We start from the raw sequence: 12,729 nt of genomic DNA, 5'->3' as shown, positions 1-12,729 counted from the left end.
TTTGGACAGTCAACAGACACAAAAAAGGGAAGATGGATGACCCTGGTGTGTAGTCATGAACTAGGACGTGTGAATGCTGGTTCAGCAGTATAGAGGGCCATAACTAAACTCCAAGCCTCAGGAGGACATAAAGCACAGCAAAATATTAGTCAGGGGCTAAGAATTGGACATAAGCACTAAGTAGGTGTAAGAGTTTTTAAAGACTCTGGGCCAGATGTACTAAGCTTGAAAAGTGATAAAATGGAGAGTGATAAACAGCCAGCCAATCAGCTTGTAACTACCATGACAGGTAGTAGCTGATTGGCTGGTGCATTATCACCTTCCATTTTATCACTTTTCAAGGCTTAGTAAATCTCCCCCTAGCTCCAATATTTAGGTTGGAAGGAAGCAGGTGTAACAGTGGCTGTGAAAAAGATATTGTCCATCATCATGTAAAATTCTAACCTCTGGAGTCAGCCTTGTGCTGAGTGGGTAACATAGGAATGCCAGTGAACCGATAAGAGGGCGGTACCAGCAAATAGACACCAATACCACCTGATCGACCCTTTGTATTGGGTTCAAAACTATTTATAGCAAAACAATCAAATGTTATGTACTGAAAGTAGTACAGGTTGAGTATCCTGTATCTGAATATCCGTTATCCGAATTATTGCGAAAACCATACATTCCAGAAAGTTAACAAAATTTTTTTATTTACTAAAAACTTACTGGGGACATCTGTAACAGCACTACTGAGGACATGAAATGTAACTGGCACTATACATGTGCAAGACAATGATTGCTTGGCATTTAAATTCAGTGCCTGAGATTGTACACAAACTTTGTTTCATGTTTTGAAACTTTGTTTTATGCACAATTAAAATATATTTGTGTTTATTTCATGTGTTTGATGTATATGTACATCATAAATGCAAGATACCTCAAGATACAGCATTGAAATATTAAAATATTCCAAAATATTGAATAATCCGTTATTTAAAATTCTCCTGGTCCCGAGCATTTTGGATAAGGGATACTCAACCTGTACCTGCAAATGGCTGACGACTGAACTGGGCTTGCTCTTTACATGCCTCAAGGCTGGCCCTCCCGTTGTACACTGAGCCAGTGCAGGCTTTTCTGTGTACTCCCACTGGACAGCTGCCGACACCGCTACATCAGGTAATATGACTTTCAGTGACTGCACTGCCAAAGGGGATTGCAGACCTCTTTAAAGAGGCCCTGACAACTGGGTCGGCGCATCAGACCATCTGGTATTTGTATCACATGGCTAGTCAAACCCTGCACATATAGGAGGCCATTCTAATTCGCAATGGTGAGCTATGGTGAAGGACTGCGCATACGCATATTCGCTTATTCGCATTTGCATGCCATCTGTGTGAGTGGATGAGGCAACTTGTATAGTCGCTGGCCAGTTCACACGAAGCAGTGCAGGTGGGGCTGCAGACTCGAGTCGTGCCCATGGGCGTCCCAATAAAAATGATGGGCAGCTGCCTTCCCTCTTCCTGTACTACATATCTAAGTCATCAGAGAGTGACAGATATGTGAATGCCTTAGAAATCATTTGATGGTCGGCAACTATCGAATGATTTTGTCCAAGCACGCAAGCTGCAAATAGATGTTTATGCAAGACAACCATTTGCATGTGTGCGGGTGAAATAAACATGCGTGCGACAGGCGTCTGTGCGGGCAGCGTTTAGTTCACTCGCAAAGCTGCAAATTTGTGAGTCAACCAGAATGACCTCCATAGAGCATACAGGAGTGGGGTGTGTTTGCGTGTGTGTGTGTGTGTGTGTGTGTGTGTGTGTGTTGGTGTTTTAAATGTCTCACAGCAGCATCCTTTAAAAGCATCCTTTCTGTTATTTTGACACTAGCCAATTTGCATTTATTTTTGTCCATTAACTCTAGCATTGTGTAACCTGCAAGGTTATGAATACTGATAAATACCATATTCGTCTAAATGCAAGGTTATCCACAACAAAGAGCTTCTCATTCCCTAAAATGTGTGTTCTTATTAGGCAAACATAATGTCTGTAATTATTTTTTAAACATACGATATACAAGCAGGCATGACATGCATATACAAGTCATCTGTAATATTAGAGCATCTGTTGTAAACACATCATCTTATCTTTCCTCTGAATCTGTCTGTTGTAAATGTGTAATATATGACAACATTCGTTCACAGAAATTTAACTCCTCATAGGTGGCGGAACTCAGGGTGGCAACGGAGGCAATGGAGGCTCTAAGCCAGGCATTCCCAACCACGGCCCTCAAGGCACACCAACAGTGCAGGTTTTAGTGATATCCAGGCTTCAGCACAGATGGTTTAATCAGAATCACTCAGGCATACCTCCCAACTTCTGGCCGGAGGAAATAGGGACACTCAAAAGGGGGCGGGGCGTATGCAAATGAGGGCGCGGCTTATGCTAATTAGCCGCGACCTCATTTTCATACGAGAATAGACGCTGTGCGCATGCGCACAGCGTCTATTCTACTAGATTGGGGGTCTCCCAACTGTCACCCCCCCGCAGCGGGACAATGCCTGCCGCGGGTGGGACAGCGGGACAGGACCCGAAAATCGGGACTGTCCCTCTAAAATCGTGACAGTTGGGAGGTATGACTCAGGTACTAATTAAGTCACCTGTGCTGAAGCCTGGATATCTACAAAACCTGCACTGTTGGTGTGCCTTGTTCTAAGCCCTGAAGGGGCGCTTCTGCTCCTCCCAATTCCAGCCATATCAGGGAGCAAGTATCCCCATGTCCCAGTTCCCCACCGCGGATCACAGGCAGTGATACACAGCCTCTGGCGCTGCAAAGCAGTGCTGTACTGCTGCCAGCATCTATCCTGTGATATTTAAATCTGCAGCCTGCGCCTCGATGACAGGAGGGTGAGCAGGGCAGAAGCAGACGGGATGCCCGGAAGCCACAGACTTCAGAGGCAGCCACACACATAGTGGAAAGAGGCGCACATCAGATGTACACAATCATGGCCACCACTAGGGGGTGCTGTGGGTACAGCGGTCCCTGGCCCGGGCAGATCATTTTTCCCACCGCAACCCCCCAGACTGCCTCCGCTGTGCTGCGCTCAGTGCGCTGAACAAAGCAGGTCCCAGAGTGCAGGCTTATTCACCCCAGGACGACGGTGGACAATTAAAATGCTGCACCGGCTTTTGAGCCAATCAGAGCTTGCTCACCGGCAGCCAATTATTTTGGCTGCTGGAAAGTGAGCTCTGATTGGCTCACCAGCCGGTGCTGCATTTTAATTGGCAACCGAGTTGAGGATATCTCTATATGACTGACCCCTCTCGCTCTTTCTGCCTCACCCTCTCGCTCTCTCTCTCCACCTGACCCCCCCTCTCTCTCTCTCTGACCCCCCCCCCTCTGTCTACCTGATCCCCATATTTATCATCCCTCTCTCTCTCTGCCTGTACTCCCCTCTCACCCCACACTCTCTGTATCTGACCCTCTTCTCTCTTACTCTAGCTATCCATTACAACCTCTCTCACCCCTCACTCTCGCTCTCTCTCTCACTTGTTTCTCTCTTTCTCCATGATTCCCTAACTCTCTCATTCTTCTTATCTCTTTCTCACTCCCCCTATCTCATTCTCCCTTTCTCTAGTTATATCTATCTATGGGGAGAGGCGCACCATTTTTTTCTTGCCTCCGGGCGACATAGTCGAACTTACACCACTGTGGCCACACAATGCATTGCAGCCAATCAACCTGGCCACATCTATACAGGGACGGATTAAGCCTTTGGGGGGCCTGGGTCACTTTAGACAGGGGGGCCCCCTCCCACCTGTCATTACTGCACTTGAGAATATTACACTGTCAAAACACAGAGGAAAGACAGTATAAAGTTGGTCAATGGGTAATTGCGGGGAGGGGGGGGCGGGATTAATAAATATATACACAATTCTGTTGGGGCGGCACTCCAAATGTGTACTTGAGGATTCGTTTATGAAATGAGTCAGTGTCAAGGGAAAGGGATATAAGACTTCACCTCCAAACCTTCTCTGGACAGTGGGTAATGGTGGCACTGTGGAGTGAGTATTTGACATTTTGCCTACTGAGAAGCCTTAGTCCTTACTTGACAGGTCAGCTCAAATGTATTTTAAATGTGCAAGCTCCGTGGTTGGCACCTGTCCAAAAGAGCCACGCTGGGGCTGATTCCATCTGGAGGATGGAATGATGGTTGGGATACTGGATATTCAAAGAAAAATATAGGGCTAGTGATGTTATATATAGGTGTCAATATGGATCGCAATAAGCCAGTCACCGTTCCAGTTATCTCCTGCAAACATTGCATATAGCATAGACCCATTACTTTCATTATGCAGGATATTGTGCCATTATTTGTACATAATGATGGCAGCTGTTTTGTATACCGAACACTCAAAGGGGTAAATTTACTAAGGTGGGAGTTCTATTGAAGACGGGGTGTTGCCCATAGCAACCAATAAGATTCTACTACAGATGTAGCCACTGACATCTTTGGTCGGGGCTTGCCAGAGCCTCCCCCTCTGAACTGGTCCCAATCCTCTGTCGGCAGGGCAGCGGCATCCTGCCCGTCTCTGCTTCAGGGAGACGGTCAGGGTTGGGGGGAGCGAGATGGCAAAAGGGACCGGCGAAGGAGGCGGCAGGGACCCGGGGGAAGCTCCGTTGCCACTGGGCACGCAAGTGTCTCATGCGTGCGCGGCCCCATGGCGGGGCTGACGAAAGTATCGCCAGCCTCTGTAAAGTTTAGGCCAGCTCCATCTGTACTTATTTATTTTGCACCTTCTAGAAAACAATAGCTATAGTTTGATTAGTTGCTATGGATCTCTCACCAATTCTTTATGAATTAAGGCTGCTTCAGGACTTCGATACCTTTCCATAATTGACCGAATCATACATTTTTCTATCTACTAGATAATTTTGAGGTAGAATTTTCAGTCTGAAGCTCAACCGATATTGGGTTATGCAGCAAGACAACAATCTGAAACACCATAGCAAGCTCACCTATGACTCAAACGGAAAACAAAATTTAAGTTTTGAAGTGGCTTAGTCAAAGTTGAATCCTGACTTGAATCCAAATGAGATGCTGTAGCAGGAGCTTAAACGGGTAGTTTATGATCCAGAAAAAAAAAACCTTTTTCATGCCACTTTATATTACCTTATATAACACTGGCAATGTCATATGAGCTTTATGGAGAAAAACTTAGTTTTACACAAAAACATATTGTAAAGTGCTGCAATAATTTTGATCCATTATTCATTTTTCATATAAATGATTAATTACATGGATGTGTGTCATTTACTTTATGTGCCTGCAGCCAAAGCATTATGTTAAGCATTTATATCAGGAATCCATGCAGGGATAAAGTATTATACAAAATAAACATACAACAGAATGGATTTTCCAGTTTCTTGACATGACTCATACATACCGGCAGTTGGCACTAATTCTTTATTTCAGTAAACTGCCCAGTTCTTGAAACTCTCAGGGCTGCCATAACATCGTTGCAGACCCTGGCCAAAGCCATGCATTACTGTACCCACCCATTCATGGGAATGCATAGAAAAATAATAATAACTTACCACTCCCACAGTCCAGCACCTTTTCTACACTGGGAGGCAGTATGGAATGCTACCTGGCCGCTCTGTGTGTGTATTCCGAACAGGTGGCCAGCATTCTGTCAGAGGCTCCAGCCAACCACTGCTCAAAGGCTCCTAAAATGTGGAGCCCTAGGCAACTGCCCAGTGTGCCTATATGTTAAGATGGCTCTCCCTTCTGTTTAGGGTCAGAGAAACATACTATAGGTATAGTCATTTCATCACCATTCTGTGGATTCACACTGGACAATACAACTGTTGTTCTGAAAAACCTCATGTTTAAGTACTTCCTCATGACCTAGACTCAGCACTGAGGGCCTGATTCAAAGGTGCACACAATACACACTCACTGCCGATGTTTACATAGTGAGCAACTGCGCATGTGTCAGAAATTCCTGTGGTGCATGTGCAATACACAGAGTGTACGTACAAAGGTGCTGTTGCTATCAGAATAGACCTGCTGTAGATAAGTTATAACCGTTCTTCAGGCATGATTCTGACATGCACCCCCACATGTCCGTCATGAGAATGCTTAGCGTTCTCTTGGGAATGCCTATGAAATGCTGGGCGTTCCCATATGCCAATGAGTATCACAGTCGCGAGATGTTCACACTGTCAGGGGAGGGAATGAAGCATTCAGGATGCTGGAGCTACTGTAGGTTCTCACCTGGTACAAAGACTCTGCTCGGCGCCCTCGTTTGCCTAAGATGGCAAATTAAATGGTATCCCTCTCATCTCATATAGGGCCATATGTATCATTATCTGCATATTATGTGGAATTAATTGATTATTTTCATCAAATTTTATAACGTGAAAATGAATATTTATGTTGAAATTTAGCAAAGAACCTTGTCGGGACACAGGCTCCGATCAGAACCCATACTGGCAAAGAACTGGTCAGAGGATAGCCGCAAATATTCTTTAATAAATATGCCACATATTTTGAATATGTTCTTAGCTGCAATTTACACTATATAATATAAATATTGTCACGTTAAATTATAGTACATGGTAGAATCTGCTCTTACAGACACAAATGATTTTTTTTATACCCAATAAATGACGCATTATGGGATACAATAAAAATGTGCAATAAAACGTATCTGAAAATAGAACGCAGGAAAATGACAGCATAATGCAGTAATGTTCTACAAATAGCACAGAGAAAGCATTTCTCAAACTGCAGCACAAAACATGGGTCATTTCTAAATCATCGTTGGTGTAATATAAAATCCGCTTGCAGAATATTAGAGAGCACACTGTGTGTACAATAACTTAAACCATTGCAGTTCATGTTACCTCAAGCTCCTGCTGTATATGATACTGGAAATACTGGAAATACTGTCCGTCCATCCCTCATACATGGTTGTACAAAGGTATCAGTGTACAGGTCAGTGGATTGAGTACATGGACTACGGAGAGAGGTGAAAGACTGTTATAATTTAATAACCCAGCTGTATTAAGCTGGGTACACACTACTAGGCAATGACTAGTGTCCTGACTGACACATCAAACGGCCAATCGGTAAGTGTGGATACACAGGGCAAGATTAACAATGGGGCAGATGGAGCAGCATCTCCAGTCATCCACATAAAAATAGGCCCATCACCATGACAGCGTAATGATCACCACCTATTTGCTCATAAATCATAAGTATTAAAATTGCATTTTTCACACCCAATTCAGTAATTTTTTGTACTTTTTTTGTATATAATAAACAATACATTGGAGCTTATAATGTATGGGCTTTACGTGCCTACATGGGATTGGTCTCACCTCCTCCACTTCTCAAAAATAGGCCCTTGAAGGGGTGTACACACTGGCCCTTATTCAGATCTGATTGCAGTACAAATTTGTAACATGTGCAGAGAGAGTTAAATTTGGGTGGGGTGTGTTGAAACTGAAATCTTAATTGCAGTGTAAAAATAATGCAGCCAGTATTTACCCTGCACAGAAACAAAATAACTCACACAAATCTAACTATACATGTTACATCTGCCCCACCTGCAGTGCACATGGTTTTGCCCATTTTGAGAACAAATTTGTACTGCAATCAGATCTGAATAAGGGCCACTGTGCCTTGTTATTTGATCCCACTTGGATCGGAATGGAATCCCGATCTGTAGTATATAGTCTATTTTTGTAATTGTTTTCAATGCCACGGGGCCGCGACTCATGTTCGAATCGCAATCGAATGCATTGGATTTCCTTCCATTTTGATTTGATTTTGCTTATATAACCAAAATTTAATAGAAAAATAGACCACATCGAACCGTGTGTACCGGGCATTAGAGTTACGCTGCACAGAAAAACATACTCTTGGTCACTGTCAGTATGTTAGCAATAGGTACCATTAGAATATAGAAATCATATTGTACTAAACAATATTATTTCAAGATCTGTTATATAAGTACAGAAAGGTACTAAAATCACCAACCCAATTCCTTATTTACACTAATAAGAGATGGTTGAATCAGAAAATATTTTTCCTTTTAGACTTTACCTTGCTCCTTCACTACCACAGTATTATACGTCTATTTATCTGTTTCACTTGTGTGGCTGCCCCTTTCCAGTTTCAAAAGATGCCAGATCAGATGGACACATTGAAGATATATATATGTGTGTGTGTGTGTGTGTGTGTGTGTGTGTGTGTGTGTATACTGTGTTTACAAAGCAGTTATGTAATATTGTTTATACAGTATCTAATCATTGTGATTTTGATGGTCAAAATGTTGATATGTTGATCAGAGAGGTTACTGATGTCTGAGGGGGATTATAGTACTAGAGGGGTTTTACTTTACATTATCATGTTCCTACAGTTATGTATAACTCTTCCATGGAAAGTTCCTGACTTTCTTTTCCCTCCATCTTCTATACCCAGGAGAAATAAACAATGCTATTGGAATTTCACACATAGAGCTCTATGTTCCTCGACATGATCTGCAGTTGATTGTTCTGTGTAACAAGGAAAGACATACAGTATAATCATTGGGGCATACCTAAGTGAAAGAGGTTTGCAGGTACATGGAGATCTATATGATCTGACTGGTTTGGACAAGTTTAGCCTGAAGCTAGTGGAACAAGATGGTGGCAGTCTGATTTTGAAGGAGTGGGGAGCTGTGCTAGGTAGTTGGAAACTGGATGGGATGGTTAAAGCCGGATCATCTCCTCCCTTTTGATGGGATAGTGCCAGGACCTACTTCTTCAATATTTTTCCATGAAATATCCATGCCTGCCTTTAAAGTGCCCACTTTGTGACCTTTTTGCTTTCCATAGTGTGGTTATTGAAATTAGATACAGTAATGGGGAGGGAGCATTTTCGGGGAAATCCTAATACCCCTTTTACATTGCAAATGCCAGGTCACACCCGGGATTTGGACACAGGACCATCCCTGGAGCGAACTGGCAATATGCAGGGTCGCTGACTTTAGATGGGGACGGAGCAGCGGCATGTCATCGGGGGCGGGAGAAGGAGGCAGCTCTTGGTTGCTGGGCCCAGGAAACGTAAAATCGCCCGTTGAGATCGCACAGAGAGGCGAGTCAACCCAGGTTATTTTTGCAATATGAAAGAGGTATTACTCTGTCTGGGCAGCACTATCCTGCTATCCTTATTATCCTAGCATTGGAGTGCTTGAAGCCCATATTAGAAGTAAACCCACTAATAGAGGAATTTTTATCAGTATAGTACAATGTAAAACATTGTTGTTCATGAATGACATGCTGCTGACATTGTCCTCCATTCAGACTTGACATATTGAATTGCCAAACCTTATTTTGGTAATCAGTACCTATGACACATTCTCTGGATATAGAGTTAAATCACAAAGTTGTAATTTCTCATGTTTCATCTCCTTGTACCCACTATGGGAGACATTTACTAACCCTTGTAAAGAGGACAGTTATTTAGTAGTTTCTATACAATAATAGCTGGAATAAGTTTGGTTGCTGTGGCAACTCCTCCACCTGTTGTATTGATAAGGTTTGTTAAATATCACCATATTACCTGTAATTCATTTTTTTATTTCCTGCAAAGACGCTTAGCAGTCCATTACTTGTGGGTGTCCATCATTAAGTCTTATGTCCAACCTGCTCATGCAAATGATACCCTCTGCTGCAAATAATTAGGAGGACTTAGTCAAATGGGGCCATTTATGCATCTCCTGGGGTGTATTAAATAAGTAAGTGTAAACGTTCTGCCGAAACCGCCACTGCACTTGAGTGAGATCAGTCTCAATCTAAGTTACCCCATGGGTTCTGTTTACTTTTGAAAACTTCTGTCTATTAAATAAATGGCTGGATCTGGACAGATATCCTACAACAGATTTTCCTTGGTCATGTTCCTGCTTACATAATACCACGGGTGTCCTTAGGAGTCCCCAGATTTCTCCACATCTCAGGTGATTTTTAACCCTGACAACTGTACCCTATGTAATAAAATAGATTCTGGGACTATACCTAGAAACAAGATGGAATGGTGAAATCTATATCCTCCAACCACTGTGGTATTTTGGGTTATAAAACAAAACATACAGTATTACTATGGTAGAAAGTGGTGCGGCTGATGTATTATAGTTCCAGAAGTGGCCAGGCAAAGAACAGATCTGTATAGCACAGCGGTCAACAGCCAGTCATTTTTTTGGGCTGAAAATGATCCGTGTATAAGTAATACTGGGTGGCGTATGTAGTACTGTAGCCGTGCAGCGGAAATATTTCCTGCTGAAGATAGCAGAGGAGGATATATGAGGCTGATTGTGTTTACTGACATTTAATAAAGTAGCAATCTATCGCTCCTTAATTCTCCAGCTACATCTGGCACATCCCGTGCACTCATAACCCACTAAACTAAGAGGAATGTACAGTATTTTACCTCCATTTGCTGATTTAATTACACAATTGCTTGGTTGTGTAATTGTATTGTTTCTGTAAAGGGAGCAGTAATTTTATTTAATGGCCTGTTAATCAAAGCCTGTGTTTCGGAATGTGGAGCACTAGATAAAGGTCACGCATCCCGTACGTGTAGTGCAGATTCAGCAAATGTTCAGAACATGGCAGGAAGAAGCAGCTCACCGACTCCGTAGAGCTCTCTGTGTGTAGCAGTCCTCCTCCACACGCAAAGACGGACAAGCCATCAGTGCCGGGTTTAAGGCTGTATGAGAGGACCAGAAGCTATAAAACAGCTAATCAGAATTTGTGTGACCGCTCTCATTGTCCTTTAACTCCAACAACAAATTATTTTCTTCCAGAGGAAGTATATCACCCGTTTCCTAGAAAGGAGTCCATAAAGGAGTTGCTAGGGCTTCAGCTAATTGTCCGCTTTGTTGATCCTGCCATGAGAGCAATGCTATAGAATGTTGGGACAGTTGCCACTGGGAACATAAGGCCTGTTACCACTGGACACCTCACCGCCAAATGCCCCCCTACCCTGCTAGAATGCAAGCAGACAGGCTGGAGCCATTACCTCTAGGAGTAATGCGTCTGTAAGCAGAACAGGTCCCCTCGCATGCAGCCAAAGGGGAGAGAAATAATAAATCACTGGACATTCCCTTGCTCCAGCCTCCTTCCCGCCCCCCTGCAGTGAATGACCTGGCAAGTGTGAAACTCAACAAAACCATTCTCTCCAATGGCTTGCGCATGCTGATATTCGCACATGCTCAAATCTCCCACCATCGGACACGGGGACAAAAACGAATGGGTCTGAATTGACGCCATAGAAATGTTATGCTGCCATCGGTACTGTTTACCTAGAACGGCGCCCACGATCTATATCGCGGGTATCTTGCCGCAAATCGCAGGCATTACATGCATCTTATGTGTTTGTAATGTTAAATTACCTTCCAATCAACCAGATCAACCCAATGGACCCGATTTTACATAGGGAACAATGTTAAATAGCCCCCAAACCACAAATTGAATTGAATAACCACCCTGAATTGTGAAATGCCCCCCCCCCCATTGTTAACGTCACCCCACGGTCAACGTCATCCCGAAGCGTGGTGAGCGCAGCGGTACGCGTCCTCCGACCTTTTTATACCCCCACTATCCACGTCGGCGCGGAGTTGAGAATAGAAAGTGTGGCGAGCGCAGCGAGCCACCGAGCCCGAATCGTGGCGAGCGGAGGCGGATACCTGTGAAGCCCGTGAGGGGACGCGGATACCTGTGAAGGTATCCGCGTCCCCTCGCCACGCTTCGGGCTCGGTGGCTCGCTGCGCTCGCCACACTTTCTATTCTTAACTCCACACCGACGTGGATAGTGGGGGTATGAAAAGGTCGGAGGACGCGTACCGCCGCCCCTCGTGGGCTCGCTGCGCTCGCCACGCTTCGGGATGACATTGTCACGAAATGGGTGTGTGGAATCAGTCGTGACTGGAGTGGTCAGATGGTGGATTGATGGAGTGGTGCGGATCTCAGGAAGAGAGGCGTGACCAGCCGGAGATGGGTTAACACAAACAGGTTTATTGAAGGAACTCATATAACAGATAATGTAACCAGGATCAATACTTCTTGATTGGACAAATAATAACTAGATGCAAGTCTCTGATAAATAACAAGTAACAAAAGATAGCAGTCCTTTGCAAAAATAAACAAGATGGCAGTCCATTCAAAATAAACAAGATATGTGCCGGTAGTTCTGGAAGGATAAGGCAATGTTCAGGATTTGAGTTTAGAGAAAAGGATACCTGAAGATTGGACGATTGGATGACTGAAGATTGGACGATTGGATGACTGAAGATTGGACGGCTGGATGACTGAAGATTGGACGGCTGGATGACTGAAGATTGGACGGCTGGATGACTGAAGATTGGACGGCTGGATGACTGAAGATTGGACGGCTGGATGACTGAAGATTGGACGGCTGGATGACTGAAGATTGGATGGTTGAATGATTGAAGATTGGATGGCTGGGATCAGGATACAGCTGAATGACAGTATTACTGGAAGCTTACAGCAGAGACGTAGCACAAAATGGCTGGACGCAGCTTGTATCAGGCAGGTCAGGAAACTGGTATCAGGACAGGGTAGCGACTTGGCGTTGACACAGGAACAGGTGACGGAGATAACAGAACTGAAATGGCTGACTTGGCATATAACAAATAACTGAAGAAAACCGAGTATAAACACAGGAACTAGATGAGC

The 12,729-nt window shown here is 44.0% G+C and overlaps 1 protein-coding gene across 2 annotated transcripts in view; it reads left to right on the top strand.

The window, feature by feature from the left end:
- Window positions 1–12,729, top strand: part of CDH4 (cadherin 4) — a 724,604-nt gene that overhangs the window by 525,972 nt on the left and 185,903 nt on the right. The gene's annotated exons all lie outside the window — the stretch shown is intronic.

The sequence above is a fragment of the Crinia signifera genome, chromosome 6, assembly GCF_055691185.1.
Source record: "Crinia signifera chromosome 6, ASM5569118v1, whole genome shotgun sequence".
Taxonomy (NCBI): domain Eukaryota; kingdom Metazoa; phylum Chordata; class Amphibia; order Anura; family Myobatrachidae; genus Crinia; species Crinia signifera.
The sequence above is the reverse complement of the archived record's forward strand: the minus strand, read 5'-3'. Positions and strand labels throughout refer to the sequence as shown.